General features: G+C 37.6%; 1 protein-coding gene across 5 annotated transcripts in view; it reads right to left on the bottom strand.

Moving 5' to 3' along the window:
* diaph2 (diaphanous-related formin 2) overlaps window positions 1-13,958 on the bottom strand; it is a 555,642-nt gene that overhangs the window by 202,947 nt on the left and 338,737 nt on the right. The window lies entirely within an intron of this gene.

The raw sequence follows: 13,958 nt of genomic DNA, 5'->3' as shown, positions 1-13,958 counted from the left end.
GGGGGGAAAATGAAATAAAAAGAAAACCTCTCCAGAGCTCATCACTCATTCAGCGCTGGTGGAACTGGACAGGTCTGTTTCCTGTTTCTAATATTCTTCATGACACACTGTCCATTTACACTGCTGGTCCTGTACTTTTACCTCACGGTATTACACCCTTCTACGAATAAATAGATTTTAACCGACTGGAACTAAACAATACTTTATTAATACAGGAGCAAAATTACTTTAATATTAAGAAAAATAAAAGGTTCTGTGGTTGCATATAAAGGTTGCGGGAATTTTTTGGGGCCATACTATCTTGTTAAACAGGCTTTGATATATGTATGAAAATGTTTTGTTGGTTTTGTTTAGTTTAATCTTGGTACAAATATTATTAAAACATGTTTGTCTTTGATTAAATTTATGTAAAGTGAACTTACCTCAGCAAAAACAAAATATTGACTCGAATCAGCTCAAAATTCTGGGTCTCCAGGATCTCAAGACTGTCTTGAGTGCTTATAACCGAAGTCTGAAACTAAATTTGACTGCATTGTATTATCGTTTGGAAATGGACTGTAATTAGATTTGAATCCCTCCATATGATTGGATTCACTTGATTATATACCACCTGATAATTGGATGTAATTTGAACTTGTGTTTCTTGTAAAGTGCAGTGACATAAAGAAAATGAATTGAATTAAAGCTTTAATACAACACTTTTATTTTTACAAAATAAAATAAAATGAATAAATAGATAAAGGGAAATAGCAGGAATAAGATTCGGTATAAGTAAATATTAGCAAGTTCCACCTGAAATCTTTTGCATGACTGATGAAGGCTGTTGTAAGCAGTCATCACATATATTTTTCAATTTATGAACTAAAAGTATATCCAAAATGCTAATCTGGAAATGCTTTTGAATGTTTGTGTTATGTCTTGTTCTAGTTTTAGGTTCTAGCTGAATTTGTAACCTTCACTTAATTTTTTCCCTATGACCATTTTGTAATTAGACCGACTGAGTGGGTCAGTCTGTCTCTGACTAGATAAACTCCAGGTCAATAATCAAGATCAACTTAACTTCATAACCATCTCTAGTTTTGTGTTGTCTGAGGTGCATACTGTCTGGTTAAAATGATATTGTCATAGATGGAATTCTGACTTTGTTGTGCACTGATGTGTGTGCAAGAAAAAGAAAAGTGTTTCATCTTGCTCTTTCTCCTTCTATAAATTGTCATTAGGCTGAAATGTGACACTTCCTTAGAATTCATATAAATAAAAGCAAATTAATCGTTTGTCCTAAGATTAATAATAACCACCTGAGTCAGACTGTTGTTCAAATACTTTAAATGACGAAGGTTTGAAAAACATAAATGACAGAGAGAGATAGATAGATAGATAGAGAGAGAGATAGAGAGATAGAGAGATAGAGAGATAGAGAGATAGAGAGATAGAGAGATAGAGAGATAGAGAGATAGATAGATAGATAGATAGATAGATAGATAGATAGATAGATAGATAGATAGATAGATAGATAGATAGATAGATAGATAGATAGATAGATAGATAGATAGATAGATAGATAGATAGATAGAGAGATAGATAGATAGATAGATAGATAGATAGATAGATAGATAGATAGATAGATAGATAGATAGATAGATAGATTTATTACAGACTCGTAGTCCAAATAACATAAAAAAATAAAGAGGATGAAAAAATACATAAAAAAAGAAAATTCATAAAAAACTCCTTATCATTTAGGAGGCAGTCATACCAATGTTTCCAATATACAGATGTACAGGGGTTGGACAATGAAACTGAAACACCTGTCATTTTAGTGTGGGAGGTTTCATGGCTAAATTGGACCAGCCTGGTAGCCGGTTTGGGCTGCCATATCATGGCATTCCCTTGGCCCAATACTTGTGCTAGATGGGCGCGTCACTGCCAATGACTACCGAACCATTCTTGAGGACCATGTGCATCCAATGGTTCAAACATTGTATCAGGATGACGGTGCCGTGTATCAGGATGACAATGCACCAATACACACAGCAAGACTGGTGAAAGATTGGTTTGATGAACATGAAAGTGAAGTTGAACATCTCCCATGGCCTGCACAGTCACCAGATCTAAGTATTATTGAGCCACTTTGGGGTGTTTTGGAGGAGCGAGTCAGGAAACGTTTTCCTCCACCAGTATCACGTAGTGACCTGGCCACTATCCTGCAAGAAGAATGGCTTAAAATCCCTCTGACCACTGTGCAGGACTTGTATATGTCATTCCCAAGACGAATTGACGCTGTATTGGCCGCAAAAGGAGGCCCTACACCATACTAATAAATTATTGTGGTCTAAAACCAGGTGTTTCAGTTTCATTGTCCAACTCCTGTATATGTCCTACTGTGAGGACTCCGTCAGGTGCTAGATGGTGTGAGAACATGCTGTATAGCGACATTGCTGCAGTTGGGATCCTACTCAATTTTCAACCCTTTTTATGGGCATTTCTTTATGCAGATCATTATTTATGTCAGAGGCCCTGAGCATCAGCGAGCAGCATTCATTACCTTATATATGTCATTCCCAAGACGAATTGACGCTGTATTGGCCGCAAAAGGAGGCCCTACACCATACTAATAAATTATTGTGGTCTAAAACCAGGTGTTTCAATTTCATTGTCCAACCCCTGTATATCCTACTACACTATATTTAATGTTAGTCAGCAGTAGGATAATTCTATTATTAGATTCATTTAACCGGAAAATAAATTTATACACAAGTTTCCTTAAACAAGCCATCAAAGAGCTGACATTAGCAGACACAAACAGTTCACTGGCACTGCTCCATCTGGGCTTCTTTAACAAAAGTCTTAATGCATCATTATAAGCCACCTTCAATCTCTGAAGGCTGGCTTTTTTATAATTGCACCACAAGTGTGCCATGTACAGTGATGTGCAATATGATCTAAACAAGTTCAGTCTGACTTCATCAGAACAATATCCAAATTTCCGAACTAGAACATTAGCTTGAGTATATAACATTCGAACCTGACGGTAAATGTCCTCATCATCTGATAGACGGTCTGTCAGCACATGACCAAGATATTCTACTTCATTTGAGACGTTCAGTAAGATCCCAGACAACTTGAAATTAGGAAAAACCCTATGTTTGTCTTCTTTAGTGCGACATACCAGAATTACACTTTAAGAAGAATTAAATTTAACATCATGAAGTTCACCGTATACCGAACAAACATTAAGCAGCGTCTGAAGACCAGCTGAACAGGACTGAAAACTACTAAGTCATCAGCATACATCAGGTGATTTACAACTGTGTCTCCAACCACACAGCCAGTTTTACACAGACTTAACTGCTTAGAAAAGTCATTCATATAAAAATTGAACTATACAGGTGAGAGGATGCCTCCCTGTCTGACTCCATTACTGACCTGTAAGGGTAAGGGTGCAGACACACAGTTGTCCTACTTGACCTGCATGGTTTGATTGGCATACCAATAAGACAAACACCTCACTATATATCTAGGGATACCAGCTTGTCTCAATTTCAAAAACAATTTCCTGTGGTTTACCCAGTCAAAGGCTTTTGTGGCATCTAAAAAACACAGAAAGATCGTTAGTTATTGCTATTATAATTACTCAATATTTTCTTTAGACCATATATGCACAAATCAGTGCCATGCCTATTCTTAAACCCAAATTGGTTATCTGTAGACATTATTATATTTTCAAATCTTGGCAGAAGAATTAGTTCAAAAATTTTAGACAGAGTACTTACAAGAGCAATGAGTCTATAGTTATCAGAGCTGCCAACTTTTCCTGCTTTGTTTTTAATCACAGGAGATAGAAGCACTTTCATCAAAGAATCAGGAATAAACCATGCACAATAAAACCAGTGAAGCACAATGCAAGAAGAGGAGCTAACCTTAAACTTGCAAATTTGAGATGTTCAGCCGAAATAAGATCCATTCATGTAGATTTATTGGCAGAGAGTCTTTTAGTTGCCTGGTAAACCTCGTGAGTTCTGATAGCTTCTACAAATTTAACATCGTCAGCCTGGTAGGGTTCACTCTGAACACAGGTAAATAGCTTGCTATAATACTGTTGCCAATAATCTGCAATTAGATTCGCCCCAGAGATATCATCTACTGTACAAGGAAGAGAAGATTTAGTATTATTTATAATTTTAACCTCTTTCCAAAAGGCTTTTGTATCCTTACCTACCAGCTTATTTGCCAAAGAATGCGCCTTCATGGTTTGCTCCTTCTTTCTAATGAATCGTATAGCATATTTATATTTTGCATTTGTCAGCTTTTTATGTTCAAATATAGGATCCCGTCTAGGTTTACCTGCTAGAGTCCAAGAAGTAGTAGCTTCACGGGCTTCAGCATGATGTTGAGATACATATGTGTTCCAACCAGGCCTAATTTTGATCATGGAATTACTTTTATTATAAGGCAGGCTAGCATCCAATAAAGCTTTAATTATATCAGAAAATAACCCGGAGAGATCAGTTTTATGCTGTATATTTGAGCAATTACAGTCCGTGAATCTAACTGACTCTCTTGGTAATGTAATGTTAGATAACAATTGATCAGTGTAGGCATAATAACCAGCTAGTTTATCAGCAGAGAGAGAAGGCCAGTCTATGTGCATCCTATTTTGGGTACTAGACACATTTAAAGTTGCAGGTATGATCAAATCTAATTGATACCTCAAACGGAATGTGATCAACAATGGACACATTGTACAAAATATTAAATGTATACCAAGGCAGCATGAGCATCTGCTGTGGTAATACAATGGTCCAACCAGGATGTAGTATGCCAAGCTTCACTTATATAAGTATAACTTGCTGCTGGTAAAAGTTCTCTACCTGATAGTATTAAATTGGAATCTATGCTAAAACGATTAAGATGTTTTGCAAACTCTGAGCTTATATCTGAGATGTCCTGTCACCCATCACAAAGACACTATTCACTTTCTCAGATTGTATAAAGGAACTAATAAAAGCAAGCTTACTAAGATACTCTTCTTCATTATGAAGAAATTCATAGGGAGCATACACATTTAAAATAGTGAATTCTTTATTGCGCTGTGATACATGTACCGCAATACACCAGTCCACACCAAGTCTAATGACATTTATCATTGAGTTCAAACTTTTTTCCCCACAGTACAGCCACTCCTCCTAGTATCCTTCCTCTTTTAATTCCCATACTGAGGTCAGTAGAAGGCTCTCCAGCACCAAGGAAACTATCATTAATGGAGCTTAGTCCTTGTAAGTCTTGCTTGGCTAAAAAAGGTTCTTGTAAGCACAAGATGTCGCAGTGCTGGAACAACTGATCAACAACAAAACGACGAGCTTTATCATCTGCATTCTGACCTAAGCGCAGGCCACGACAGTTGTAAGAAATAACTTTGATGTCCATAGCAGACTTATTCCTTTTTGCTCATGTCATCAACAGAGACACACGCGTATATCCATGAAGGGGAGAGCAGCTCTTGTGCCAATAACAGTTTTACGCGGCTCATAAAACCGCCTCACATTTGTTCCCTCAGGCCAAAGCTCGGGGTTATACAGGACAGTCACATCACTACATTCAGCTGACACTTTAAATGAGGCATACCTGCTATTAGCAGTATTAATTCTGTGGCATGTTACATCGAGCCCAAGTTTGGGTTTGGGTTTGAGGTAAGCACAAAGCGCTTCCGCTTCTTAGTCAGGTGAGAATTTCGATGCAAAGACACTCACCATTTTAGTCTTCACGATCTTAATGTTCCCTGCAGCTCCAGTATCAACAATAGTTTGTCTCGCTTTCCAACGACCCAGAGAGAATCCAGAGCGAGATGCCGACATAGCAACTGCAGCCTCTTCGGGCTGTCGCGGATGCCGTTTCACCACCTGGCTCCACTTTGGAGATCCTGTTGACAGCATACTTCCTCCGGCACACATCAATGTTGCATCTACCTTCTTTGCCGAGAGCGATTGTCCCTCTGGTCCTTAAAGACAGTGACCCGCGTCCCCGGCGACGTTGAGATCAATGTCCGCCGCGCCATTCTCCCTCGCTGGTGCCAAGCCGCCGGCGGATCTTTGATCAGTGCGCTGTTCCAGAGTAGACATCCGGCTTCGCAGGTCCACTGTGACATCGTGTAGGCCTTCACTGACCTTAGCCTGACAATGAAGGGTTTGATTCATGGCAGAAACTGCAACTTGGAGCTGTTCCATTTTACTTAGCAGGCCGCCGATATCCCTGCTAGTAAAAGTCACTGGTGGCAACTCATCTGAAACATGAATCTGGGAACATTGTCCCCGCATTCATTTAGCACTTTAAGGCAGGCCTTCACATTATTGACATCTTTTTGTGCTCCTTTATGTGAGATGTTACGCTGAGTAGAGGAACAAAGCTCATACAGCGTCTTCTTCGACGTTTCTATCCATTCTGAGTCAAATGTGTTGACAGCCAGCACAACAATCTCGTCCTGGCTTTAGTCTTTAGTTTCATTGAGAGGAAGAGTAAACACTCATCCTCCACAATAGTTTTACCTTCAATAGTTTTATATATGCAAGGTTTTAAGTGAGCTCTAGGAGACACCGTAGATCCTGCAGTCACATTTGCCATCACCAAGATAATTTCTAATAATTTATTTTCCATGTGTAGCATAAATGTAGCATTAATCATATTTTTGTCCTGCATGTAAAAAGAAGTGTGTTAGTATTACTGGCAATGAAAATCTTGGCCATTCTATAGTATTTTCTTGTCTCCAAGTTGACAAGATACAAGTATGTACTATGGTAAGTTATTGCTTTGCATACAATCATTAAAAACCGATAAAATCAGCTGTGCAGAGATTGCTTTTTTTGAGTTTCATTCATGTATGTATCAGCTCTCTACTTTCAGTTAATATTCTTCTAATGATGCCATTCTGCCATGAAGTGCCATTATTTTCCTACAATATTCATGCCTGCCAATAAGTATAGATGCTCTCTAAATAACCAGCCTTTAGGCAGACAGTAAGACCTAAAGATGCATTTATTAACAAATCGCAAACCAAATCTACCAATAAAGTAGCATGTTGTAGCTTTTATACACCTGGGAACCTTTTACAATAATACAGAATCTGTAAAAGGCTGAAGAAGGAAGCAGAGTGTTAAGTGGTGTTTTATGATAACAAGAAACTTACATGTGTGTGAAGTGTTCTTGTGAATGCTAGTGTGAATGAAAAATGAAGGACTTTTTTTGAATCTCAATAAGGTTAAGAAGCATTATGAGTGTAGATCACTTACAGATCACCCATTTCATCTATCTTTTCATCTATTATCTGGAAAATAAAACATGCAAATAAAACATTAAAGAAGGGCATTTATAATCCTGAATAAAACACGATTAATCCACTGGATGTGTTATTTTTTGCTTTTAAATTATTTTGCTTTAAATTATATTTTGATAAATTTCCTCAAATAAGCAAAAAGCTAATCTGACATTGCTTCTTATCCTCCCGTCACACAGTTCATCTATCTTTTCATCATCTGTTTACACTTAATCTACAGCAGGATAGTTTGCAGCCCACTGAAGATGCTGTAGAAGGGTGCACAAACTAAACCACAGAGGGGAAAAAAGCCACAGATTGGAAAATTTTCAACAGCAAAAAGACACTGCCGAAGCAACACCAACAAAAAAATTAAAAACTGAGAGACTAACATAAAACTTAGAGCTAACTAGATATTAGGCTGATTTTGCAATTGACCGGAAGATGGAAATTTAACACTTTTCCTGTAAAACAAACGTTAAATGTTTGGGTTTGGGTCATAAGCTGGAAAGTCTGGAGCCTGTTGAGGACTCTGATAAAGCAGTAAAGAGCAGTGCTATATTTATTCTATAAACATAATGTAATGTTACTTTATTTTAGATTCATTGCATTTATCCATTACTCAAAATAACTTTGTTCTATGATGCAAACAGTTTTCCCCTTACATTTATAGTCTAAGAAAGCAAGGCTATAAATCAACGAAGGCAACCATCATGCAATAATTCTACAACATTTCAAGTCTGTCAAGGCAGATAGTAATCTTCTATATCTCGGCATAATTCTTTTAAGAAGATTAAAAATATAGATACAACCCAATCCTACACTGAAGTGGGAATGATTTGACCACTAGGAAAAAAGCAACATTATGCTAGCTGAAAAAATTTTAAAACACAAAAAAAAAAAGATTTACTTTGAAAAGATATATATGTACATACAGTAAGAAAAGCAAAACACAGTACTGATAAACAGACTATTTGGAGTTCATTTTTACAAACCTTTATATTACAATAGGTAATCTAAAGCTGTGAAAAAATATACTTCTATCCAGTCTAATTTAAATTGATAGCTTAAAGGTGTGAACGACATGAGAATTAGCACTAAAATTATATCTCATAACTGTTACTGTGAAGTGCCTTGAGACAACATGTGTTGTGAATTGGCGCTATATAAATAAAACTGAATTGAATTGTTAATCACATAAAGGGATAGTTCAGTAAATTAACTTTCTGTTTCTTATCATAATTTATGTCAACGATGGTCGTTGTTGTCATAGCGACCAAATTTGTGGTTTAGAAACAAACTTTATGATATCATCATGACACTTGAAGTGTTTTTATTCTCATGATTTTAGGATAACTCGTGCATTAACTCGGACATAAAGTTCTATTTAAACTCTCCATAAAAGATTTAAATAAATCACGTCATTGCATTTATTTTATGCATGATTAAATTAATATAAAACAAAATAAAAAAAACGTCTCAACTGCAACAGTATTTATGTGTTTATAGTTTAAGTAATTCCCAGGGTTCCTCAAGCGGCTGCAGCAGATTTCAGTGAAATATTCCCTGGCCTACGCTTGCATGAGGGAATATCTTTTGAACCCCACAGCTCCATGCAATTCCACCGAGACCAAAAGACAAATGATCCTTTCTGTGTCCCACCCCATCCAGAAAGCTATTTTGTCTACGTAATGCAGAGCCAAGTACTGCTTCAGAGTTTAAATGGGAAATGGGTACTGCTTTATTATGCTGCAGTGCCTTGAAATGAATGTGGATAATAGATATATTCACAGTGGTATTAATATCCTCAGAGTTCATCTTTTTTTTTTCTTTGCTCATTCTCCATTTTCTCTCTCACAAGCTCTAAAGTACTTTGCCCTTGGCTATGCCTTATACTAAATGGATTTATGAGAACATTCGTGTCGTATTTCCTTTTTTCCCGGATTGTCAAGACAGATCGTCAGTGAGCCACTGATTGAGTGGAATCACCACACAGACTTAGTACCCATTGTCATTCCCCAAATGCTCATCTCTGGGGAAAATTTAACAAGGCAAACTGGCCAATGACACCTCTCTGAAGGCTTTGGGAGCCCTGTGAAGATGAGGTCAGGGGTATGAAAAGAGTACAGTACATCCTATGTTAGAATGACTGTCTTACAGCACGGCTACTGTATGAATTAATGCTAATTTAGTGTAGTGTAGACAAAATCAGTATTAACTGTGTAAAGCGCTCAAAGATGCAGTACCATGAAGATGAGGACAGAATGTTTCTGCTTAATTCTCAGCCAATCGACTGAATTTTCACAAATAGAAGTTGACAACCACAACTTGTACTTTCATCAATGCAAGCAGCTTTCATACATGGACGGAAGGATATCAGAGAAGTTGCATTTCTGACTGCCAATCTTTAATCAGAGCCACTTCTCTGGGCAGTAGGTGGGTGTCCCAAGGTCAGCCTGCTTTCTATCACCGATAAATCAACAAGAAATCTTCAATTCCAAGAAAAGGCAGCTCCCTGTCTCTTTAGTCTGCTGCACTCAGTTTTCATGGCTGACTAGTGTGTTTTTTAGTCTGTTTCGTTATGCCTCTGTTTTAGGAGATTGGACAGCCCATCTAGAAATACTTGTCTGCAGCACAATTTCTGCCAGAGAGAGCGAGAGAGAGAAAAAGAGAGACCTAGCTAATGCGAGATGAGTGCCTTGTGACTTATTATGCAAAAATGTGGTCACAGTGTAAGATTTTTAAAAGGAAACTGTCGCTTCTTTCAGCAACCTCGTTTTCCTAATTCTTTAACGGCTCTTTACTTAATTTTGCTCTTTACTTTTGTTTCTGCTGCATATAATCTGTACATACACTTAAAGCATGTCTGTGCTGGACGTTTTAATCACAGGAAGCAAAAGCAAAACTCTAGTGGAAACTAATCTTCCTATTTACACACAGACTTCACAAACACCCAAGGTACCTAAAACCTTTTGCAAAGGGTTGTTTAAAACCAGCAAGTGAAGTGGTGACAGAGTCTGAATAGAATAAATCATTTCAGGAAAGAAAAGGAAGACAACAAGCATTCATATTGTGGGAAATTAAGCCCATTAACCTAAAAAGTCCTCCAGCTGATTTCAAGAATGGATAACAGCTAGTTGTACAGGTGCATCGCAACCATTGAGAATATCATTGAAAAGTTCATTTATTTTGTTAAATTCAAAAAGTGAAACTCATATATACATGATATACATTATACACAGAGATATATTAAGATATATTAAGTATTTTATTTCTGTTAATTCTGATGTTTATGGATAACAGCTAGTAGAAACCCAAAATTAAAATATTAATATTAGTCATATAAATAAAAAGAAAATTAATGCAGATGCATTATGTTACGGTCATTTTATGCCCGACACAGCCATGGGAACACTGATAACTTGACAGCTGTCCAGCAGATAGTGAGTTAAACCCTCCACAATTAGGGTGAGCAATAAAAGGTCGTTGCTGAGGAAATGTTAGGTAAATAAGAGGCAAGCAAACAAAATAGGATAACAAAAAGATGACTGCAAATCAAAGCCCATTCAAAAATTTGGTGTTGATTCGTAAGAGGTGGGGTGCAGCAGGAATCAGTGTTTTGAGAGCTGGCACCTTACAGCTGTCTCCAGGATGTGGCCTACAAATGTTCATTCTTTGTGTTTAAGATCTCTTCTCGGTCTTACGTATTGTTCTAATGTTCTGAGAAGGTGCATTTTGCAGGACTTGTGTCATGGCTCAGGTGGTAGGAGTTCATCCCATAAACGGTGAGTTCCCAGTTCGAACCCCCGCTCTGTCTGTCTCAGTCATTGTGTCTTAGGTCAAGACACTTCACCCGCCTTACAGGCTGATAGTGGTCAGAGGGCCCTTTGGTGCACTTTTTAAATTCAGTTACTGAAATTAACTTTTCAATTGCATTCTAATTTGTTCAGACACACCTGTATAATATAATATTTATATTTTAGAAATATTGCTTAACTTAATTACTTACAGCAACTGAACTAATGAGCCTTGCCTATGTGTGAACTGGAGCAACTACAGAGCTCTACGTGAACCATAAATCCCATCATGACCAAGTGAATTTTAATATGAACTGCCCTTGGTGCAGGCTGGAGTAGAGCAGAATCCGAAGGGGCACTGAGTTGCCAAAGGGAACGTCTAGAAATGCAAGACTTGCTTGCTATTAGCCTCCAACTCACAGTACAAACGAGCATGCTCCTCAGCTCAGACAACCCTTGGAGTAGACCAATTTTTGATTGAATACACACAAAAAGTTGACAAAAAAAAAAAACACAAAGCTACTTCTTTAGCAAAACTGTGAAAATGAGGAAGATGGAGCAGCCAATCAAGGTGGACAAAGTACAATTTTCTAAATTACCCCAGGCTGATTGCACATTTAAATTACACGCAATAATTGTTTAACATTAGCCATTGTAGATGATGTTGTGATTAGATTGGACCCCCTCATTTACTGAAAACCTCCCTTAGATGTAGTTCTCCCTCACCACCCTTTCAGACTCAATAATTATTAAAACAAAACAAAAAATAAATCACATGAGTGGGTGACAGGGTCAACAAAGGTTTGTTCAAGGTACAACAATTTCCTTTTTATTGTTTAATCATCCTCCGTTGTCTGCTTGCTCCATATTACATGTGTAAAGTGAATGGTTTATTGTCGTATAATTCTCATGTTGTTAAATGGTAAAAAGAACAATTATAATCATAATGCTATTTTCCTCTTATCAGTCCATTTTATTAGCCACCAGTTGTCCAAATAAACAGCAGCTGTGTTTCACAGAGTCGCTGGATATATTAATGAATAAATTGGTGAGTTTTTATAACTTTGAAATAAAGGTTTGACAAAGAGACACAATTGTCTGACAAAGTTAAGGAAAGTCCCTTACAATAACTTACGCAGAACTTTCCCTGATGTTCAGAGGGAACAGAGTCCTGGACATTTTACAGGTGAAGAAGTGCTCAGGTTTCAAGGATTCAGGGTGAACTAGTTCACCTGACAAGCTGCTGGTGACCTTTAAACTTGCTGGGTGAATAAGTAAACGATACATTCAATATGCAATAAAAGCTTTCAAAAGCAACAGTGAGGCAGGGTATGCCTTCAGATCACTAAACTCCTCTGCTCTAAAGTCAATCCATATAAAAAAAATAAATAATAAAATTAAAAATCCAGATGGAACTATTTTTCATTCACTTTGCTCTGACACTTATTAAAGCCGTAAACATGGCTAAATAAATTGAACAGTACATGTGTATAATACGTGGGCTGTATGGTGGTGCAGTTGTTAGCACTGTTGCCTTGCAGCAAGAAGGTCCTGGGTTCGAATCCCAGCCGGGGATCTTTCTGCATGGAGTTTGCATGTTCTCCCCCTGCATGCGTGGGTTCTCACCGGGTACTCCGGCTTCCTCCCAGAGTCCAAAGACATGCTGGTTAGGTTAATTGGTCACTCTAGGTGTATGAATGAGTGTGTGCATGGTTGTTTGTGTGTTGCCCTGTGATGGACTGGCGACCTGTCCAGGGTGTACCCTGCCTCTCGCCCATAGACTGCTGGAGATAGGCACCAGCTTCCCCGCGACAAACTATGGAATAAGCGGTAGAAAATGACTGACTGACATGACTGACTTGTGTATAATATCTAGTTAGACTAAATATTACTGGTCCATACTGGTGCATCTCTGAAATCCTGGTCAGTTGAATATGATGATCTAGACAGAACCATGCCTTGCAAAACTATTGGATTTGTCCATATTTTGTTAAACTGCAAACACCAACTGCTATGTATTTGTTGGGGGATTTTATGTAATAGTATAACAAAGTAGTGCATGATTTTGAAGTGGAAGGACAATGACAAAGGTTTTCAAATAAAAACTTAAAAAGTGTCCCTTTGCAGAGCCACATTGCAATGCAAGTACAGCGTTAGAATTGAAAGCCAGTATTTCTGGGTGTTTCTCTAAAAGCTTTGTACATCAGAAACTGAAATTTGGGTCGATTCTTCTTTGCTCAATCTCAGGTTGTAAGAAGAGTATCAGTTTTAAAATCTTGCCACAGATCTCATGGTCTCATGGTTGTGCCATATCTCTTCCCCTTTTCAAATGGTGCATGGAACACTGCTTGGTGAGATGTTCAAAGCTTGAGGTATTTTTTGAAAATCTTGACATGCTTTAAACTTCTCTCCAGCTGTATGCCTGACCTGTCTGCTGTGCTCATGATGCCTTTGTTCATTAATGTTCTCTAACTAACCCCACGAGGCCTTCACAAAGCAGCTGGATTGAAAAAGATTGAAATACACAAAGCCTTTCTTAATTTGGTAACTTCCAAAGGCAATTGGTCGCACTGGATTTTATTTCGAGGGTTTAAAAAAACACAACATATACCAGCCACATTTTTTATGCATATTACATAATAAAATGTAAAAATGTTAAATTCGTTTTATGGGCGCTGCATGTTGTATGTGTGTAATACACCTCCCTACTCTTTATATAGTTGCTGAGTTGAGGTATTTATTTTCTGGTCTCAGTCAATTAACTGGATTCTTAATGGATAATGAATTTTATTGAAAGCTTCTAAGATTCCAAATGTGTGCATACAGACATCTTTCTACCCAAAATGCTTGAATAC

This window comes from Girardinichthys multiradiatus, chromosome 23 (assembly GCF_021462225.1).
Source record: "Girardinichthys multiradiatus isolate DD_20200921_A chromosome 23, DD_fGirMul_XY1, whole genome shotgun sequence".
Classification (NCBI taxonomy): domain Eukaryota; kingdom Metazoa; phylum Chordata; class Actinopteri; order Cyprinodontiformes; family Goodeidae; genus Girardinichthys; species Girardinichthys multiradiatus.
This window is presented reverse-complemented; position numbering and strand designations above follow the sequence as displayed.